Source organism: Onychostruthus taczanowskii, unplaced genomic scaffold (genome assembly GCF_017590055.1).
Source record: "Onychostruthus taczanowskii isolate IOZ18803 unplaced genomic scaffold, ASM1759005v1 scaffold19, whole genome shotgun sequence".
Lineage (NCBI taxonomy): Eukaryota > Metazoa > Chordata > Aves > Passeriformes > Passeridae > Onychostruthus > Onychostruthus taczanowskii.
This window is the reverse complement of record NW_024499128.1, coordinates 4,121,141-4,128,033: the sequence shown is the minus strand read 5'-3', so window position 1 is coordinate 4,128,033 and position 6,893 is coordinate 4,121,141.

The following is a 6,893-nucleotide window of genomic DNA, read 5'->3' as shown; positions in this document are numbered from 1 at the left end:
CTCTTCACATTTTCACTGCTGAGCAGTTCCACTTGCAATGGACCAAGAAGCAAGTGGTTTCCCCATTTGATAACATTATGAATACTTTTCAACCACTACTAAATATGCAGCAAGAGTAACACAAATGTGTGGATGTATTTAGACTTGCTGCAAGAAAGGCCAGAAGGTAGATGCACAGTTATATTGCACCTGTTCAAAGGAGACCACGTTCCATAAATACTGGGTTTTCAGCAGCTTCTCCAGTTGCCATCAGGAGAGCTAACAAGGCTGGCTAGCAGGCAGAGCTCAGCTTCTGGGAGCTGCTGCTTGTTGCAGTGCTCTCAGCCTCCCTTTGTGCCTCTGTCCTTGTGCCTGCCCTGCCAGCGGGGCTCAGTGCACACTCGCAGGGATACCTGTGAGAAGGCAGCGTCTTTACAGAGGTGACATCAGCAGCACAAAGCAGCTTGTGTGAGATGTGACACCTCACTGCTCGCACAAGGTTCTTAATCACGGAATTTGGGGGGAAATTAAATCTGGCACACAGCCCTTAATGTTGCCAATGTATGACCTAGATTGCATTTCTGTAAATGGTTTATGAGAATGTTATTTGAGAGATTCTTCTGGATGAAAGCAAATCATTTTTCTTAGTTTATTTTACATTTTTTTAAATTTTTATACTTAAGTGAAAGAGAAACTAGTTGGATTCCTGCATAAAAGTAGTATTTGCAGTTAAGTTACAGGAAAATTCACCTGTTCTTTGTAGTCTGCAATAGTAAAAGACATCTAATTTGATCAAGTGCATTTAAAATGGGTTTGTTTCTTCATTTTTCCTCTTAACCTTATATTGTCTTTAACATGCCTAACTACCCTTTACAACTCCAACAGAATAATGCTGTAGCAGCTTTGTGTTCTGCTGTCTCCTTCCTTTATGACCATCCCCCACAAAATTAAATTTCATGTTATCCTATTATTAACCATTTTTAAATCTTCCACTTTCTTAACAAGTACATTATTAATTCCATTATTAGTATTAAAATATGTTTCTAATATTGCTAATCTTCAAAATAGTTTAAAAATCCACAATCAGTTCATGCCTAAAATCCTTTGCAATAATATTGTCATGTGAAAACTCTTCTTTCTATTCCAATGTACAGAAGCAAAACCTTTACAGCTGCACATGGCTTTAAGTAATAAAAGAAATAACACCTTGAACTTTTTATTTATGACATGTCTGGATAATTCAGTCAAGCTCTGCAACAGGTGAAATTGTCTCTGATACTGAAGGTCACACCAAGCTCTTTTAGAGCCATGAAGACATTAAATCATCTTTTTGTGAGGCAAATTGCATACTTGCCATTATTTTACTGGTCTTATGGGATAAAATTAATTTGCAGGGAGTTTTGGATTTCTTTTTAACATCAATCTACAAACAATAAAAACTAAAGTGGTTTTTCTCTATGGATATTTATTTTATGTATCACTACATGCACCATTTGGAATGTAACAGTAAGAAGTGCTTTTTATGTACTCAAATCTATTAGTTTATGAGAAAAGATTTGACACAGAGTGTATAGGTTAGTTCTGTTGCTTACTTAACTGCACTGATTGCAAAATGCTGAACTGAAACCAGCTCACACAGGATTTGTTTTAATTTCTCTCTGTTGGAAGAAATAAAACAGATAATTCGATCCAAATTCCAATGCTGTGCTCTGAGTTTTACATGCCATCTAAAATGTACTAATAATGCCAAAAAATGAAACACTGAATGTTCTTCTATTTATTCTCCATGTATCATTTTCTCATTTTCGGAATCAGGCTCTGAAGTGCTGGCAATTGAAATAATCTGAACCATGAGCTTTTGAAAGCTATTCCTTAATACAGACCTTGATTACCTTTGTGGGTGGTGTTTCTTTGTACCTACGTGAAAAAAGAAATTTTTTTATGTCCCACCTACAACTCCCTTATTATTACTAAAGCTTCAGATAGAAGGCTGTGTTTTCTCCCTAGATTTCCTGATAAATATGAAAAATTAATTTCATCTGTTTAGAAAGATGAATAGGCTTCAATTATGAGAAAATAATATTGGCACACATTTTTGTTGGTCCTGAGTTGTAAGGGATTAACTATTTCATTTATAAAGATTTCTGGGCTATTACAAGTAAACACTTTGCTCAATGGATTTAGATGACAATTTACTAAGTAAATCTGCAGGCTTGTTCAATTACATTTTAGAATGAATTTAGAGTGAAACAAGGATGAGAAATTCTTTCTGGACAGTGCAAAAGAAAAGGTCTTTCCTTTTTTAGTTCATACCACATATTCATATTTTACACAAGCTTTCTAAAGAGGACTCTGCCAGCATAAAATACTAATTGGAAGACTTTCTCAGTGCTTTCTATCTTTGTAAGAAAACAAGGCAGAAGAAGTAGGACCATTACTATCATGATCTGGGGGAAATGATTTTTTGTAGATACGCCAATAAAATTGTTCATCTAAATCTGCACTGTCTGTACAGTCTGGGGAAAGATGGAAAGCAGAAAAGCTGCCTTCCAGAAGTGACTGCTTCTTCACAGGAAAAGCCTGTAAGGGGCCATTCCCTGGGAACTCAGTCTTCAGGAACTCCAGAGCAACTAGCTGAGACTGAACCGTCTTTCCTTTTTTAGTTCATACCACATATTCATATTTTACACAGGCTTTCTAAAGAGGACTCTGCCAGCATAAAATACTAATTGGAAGACTTTCTCAGTGCTTTCTATCTTTGTAAGAAAACAAGGCAGAAGAAGTAGGACCATTACTATCATGATCTGGGGGAAATGATTTTTTGTAGATACGCCAATAAAATTGTTCATCTAAATCTGCACTGTCTGTACAGTCTGGGGAAAGATGGAAAGCAGAAAAGCTGCCTTCCAGAAGTGGCTGCTTCTTCACAGGAAAAAACCTGTAAGGGGCCATTCCCTGGGAACTGAGTCTTCAGGAACTCCAGAGCAGCTAGCTGAGACTGAACGGCCAATCTTTAAAAAGGTGGAGTGAGAACATTGCTACTGAAGAGATACAAACTTAATCTCTCAGTTGAGCAAGGATAACAATCAGCTTGCAGAAATTAACTGTAAACTGGTCCATCAGAAATGGATGTTTGAATACACACAACACATAGCTCTGAAATTAATACTGGTTTTTGGTGTTTTTTTTTAATTGGCAATTCCCTAGAAACACTCCTACAGTACTGCAGACAGCTGCAAACCAAATGTAAGCCTGTAGGCAGTAGGCCAATTTGTATGGTGTAGCACATCATGCAGCACTGAAGACTTTCACATCAACAACATTGCTACTAGAGAAACTTTTTTGTAAGCATAATGGTAGCAAAAAATTATTTTAAACTAACTCTAACTCTTTAAATTTGCAGCTAAATGCAGGTTTCATCTGAATGTGTGTAGGGTAGTGTCATTTCACCTCCCTCCAAAAGTCACATGAAAGACGCATCTTGACTTACCAAAAAAATTGCTGAGAAGTTTAGAATTACATTCTTGACAAGTGAGAAATGTTCCTTAACCTTACCTTTTAAACTTTTTCATTAGGAAAATACATAAGATACATAACATGCCACAGAACAACTGTGATTTTAAATCCACACATCCATATAAATAAATGCAACCAAAATTATTGGTAACAGTAAGACCATGTTTTCACAGTGCAAAGCTTGTGCCCAGAAGTTTAGAAATCTCATATTAATACTGTAAAACATTCAAATGGCACTACTCATCTTTACAGCCACATTCTTAGTCTGTTTTGCACTGCTGCCTTCAAACTCTGCATGGTCTTAAAGAGCAATTTTCATTATCTAAGTTCCTCTAAGAATGGCACTTCCTTTCTAGTGCTTTGGCACTTTAGGGCTACTGTTGTTTGGCTTTAAATCACAAAGCTAAGAGTGTCTCAAATATTCTATGCCATTGTTTTATCAATAAATATTATCAAAGTCTATATGCCAGGAATCCAGCAAATCTGCTTTTAAGCACCAATATATCTCTGAAGCCTTAGGTGTTATTTCTGAAAATTATATGCCTGCATGACAATAACACTAGTTTAGGATGCACCACCTTCTGAAGGTAGCCCCAGTACGATTCAAGAAAACAATTGTGATTACTGATGTATACACACTAAAAGGTACCCAGCTATTCTAACCTTCTCCAGCTGTATCCATTTAAACAAGTTCCTTTTCAGCTTTCAGACAACACAGCCACTTCCCTCTTGATATTACCTCCCTGCTTTTGTGAACTTCTGACACTTTTCTTCCTGTTCTATTTTCCTCTCAACAAAAGCAGCTCCTTCACTCTGTTTAATTAAAGGAGAATGCTGTGACTAACACAGTGCATGAGCTTAACAACATCCTCAGAAACATCAATTTCAATAACTCTTATATGTTAATTTGATAATACACTAATTTTTAAGCATATTGCACACATTCATGGACAAATAAGATTTCTATTAAGATAATGGATTGAACTACATGATGTGAAAATTGCAAACAGGAGGGAGGGAGCAGTAATGGCCACTGGCCATCATTAGACAAGGTAGAGGCAAGATGCCCTTGAAGTACAGAAAAACACAAAATAATAATAGGACAGGTTAAGAAACAGGGCAGATAAACAGGCTTGTGGCAGAAGAGCAAGAGATACCTCATGGTATTTAGCACAGCAGTTATTTCAAAGTAGCCTGGATATGTCAAGGGACATAAAACCTGAGATTATGTAGTACTCCAGTCCTGGAAGCCTTCTGAACCCAAATGCTTCATTTCCTCCTGAACTGTGTGGGTTGGTATAGACAACACAATTCTTTGCCTAAGAACAGGATAAGCTACAGGGCACAGATGAGCTTGTGGAGCAGCTCAGGTTTCTGACATTTCCTAGTGCCAAGCAAGTACCTGGGAATCACCTTGCTAAATTCATAAAGGTGTAAAACTCTTCCTGCTGCTCTGAGAGATAGAAAAATGTGTCCAAAATCATCCTTTAATATGCAAATACTAGTTTGCTGAAAATGTAAGATAATAAAAGTTTATAGTGATTCACAATTGCTCCAGGAGTTCTTTGAACTACTGGGAGTAACTCGAACTGGTTTTTTAAGCAGGACGTCAGTATTTCTCAGTAAGCATTCCTGATTAGAGTCATGGCTTTGTTTTATTTTTTTTTTTAATTTTTTGACCTTTTCTATCTGGGACAACATACTTGTGCTTTGTGAGCTTCCAAGGATGAAGGTTTTATTTCTTTTTTTCTTTCTCCCAATTCTTGTGTGAGTAGGACAAATTCTTTGGGAATGAATAGAAGCTATTTGGCCTGCAAAACTTATCCTTTTTTGGTTCTATCTTTCTCCCATGATGTCATGCAGTTATTTTTCTGAATGACTTCAATGTCTTTGCCTCAACAAGTCTGCTATTTTATAATTATTATTGTACTTTTCATCTTTTTAAAAGGAAAGCTCCACCTTTTCATTAAAAAAACCCTCAAAACCTACAACAAAAAAAAAGTCCCAAACAAAACAATTTTCTTTTCTTTTTTTGCCCTTTTGGTTCATCATAATATCTGGGAGTTGTCTTGTAAGGAATATATAAGGTGGTAAGTACTACATGTGTCCTGCAAATATAAACTCCTGCTATAATTTTTGTATTGAGAATCTCTGATAACATCAAGCTGACTGTAAATAATTAGTAGGACTCATATAATTTTAATCTTGGGTTTTCAATATGTGATTGTCAATGCCTCTCTACTCCATTCTAATATTTAATGATGATAGTATATTACATTTGATACAATTATATTAGTAGGAATTTTTTTTAAATTCCAACCTACTCCCTCAAAACAAATTAATAAAATTTCCTAAAAGAAGGGATTCAATAGAAAGGCAATTATAAAAGAATTATAAAGATTTCTGTAAAAGATTCTGTGATAATTGGAAATATACAGACATCTCCCTCTCATCTGGCTTCAGAAGGGGACAAATTCCAGATTGCTAAAATGGAATTTGTCAATGTAGAGTTTGGAACAGTTAAGTGGGATAACAAACCTGAATCTGATAAGAAAATAATTTGTGACACTGACTACCTTTCCTGCCTAGCTTCTTGGTAAAACAAATTTGTATAATCTGATTGTTGGCCTGTCACTGCTAAAATAAGTACCAAGTATTTCCTGAGAAGTTTGAGGAAAAGCACTGTGATCCCAGCACAGCATTTTTTCTCTCCCAGTGAGAATTTATAACAGGATCTTGTCTCTTGGGAGTACACTGGATTTAAGAGGCTACTGTGTACACATTCTGGTACTTCAGGGTGGATACAGTCAGAAAAAACCCAGCCCAGGTGTGTGCCAGCAGCAGTTCTCACCTAGGGGACAGAGGTGTCCCTTGCACTGCACTTCCCAGGGATGGCTGCTCCTCAAGAGGAGATGACACTCATGGGACTCAGGGACACTCTCATGGCCATGGACAACAGCAGTGTGGAAAAGAACTCCCCTGGGAACAACACCAATGACTGCACAAATCTGTCCTGAAGATCTCTGATGTACCCTGTAACATTGCTTCAAATATGGCACATCTTATTTATATAATACTTAAAATCCCCACAAATATTCCGTTTTCTTGGCTTATTTCTCCTTTATCCACTCAAGTCCCTGACATACCACAGCTGTTCAAAGACTCACTTTCATATCTTAAAAATTAATTCAAAACCACACATAATCACATATTTTTTGTTGTTTCTCACTGTCTGAAAGGCTTATGAAACTAAAATATAACCATTATGAATTTTAATCTATTTTGACATTGAAGAATATATTCTTCTATCCAATTGATTACTGCCAAAATTATATACCTTTCAAAGTCCTTTAACTAGCTTTTAGATTTGAACAGTTTGAAATAAAAATATCTGAATT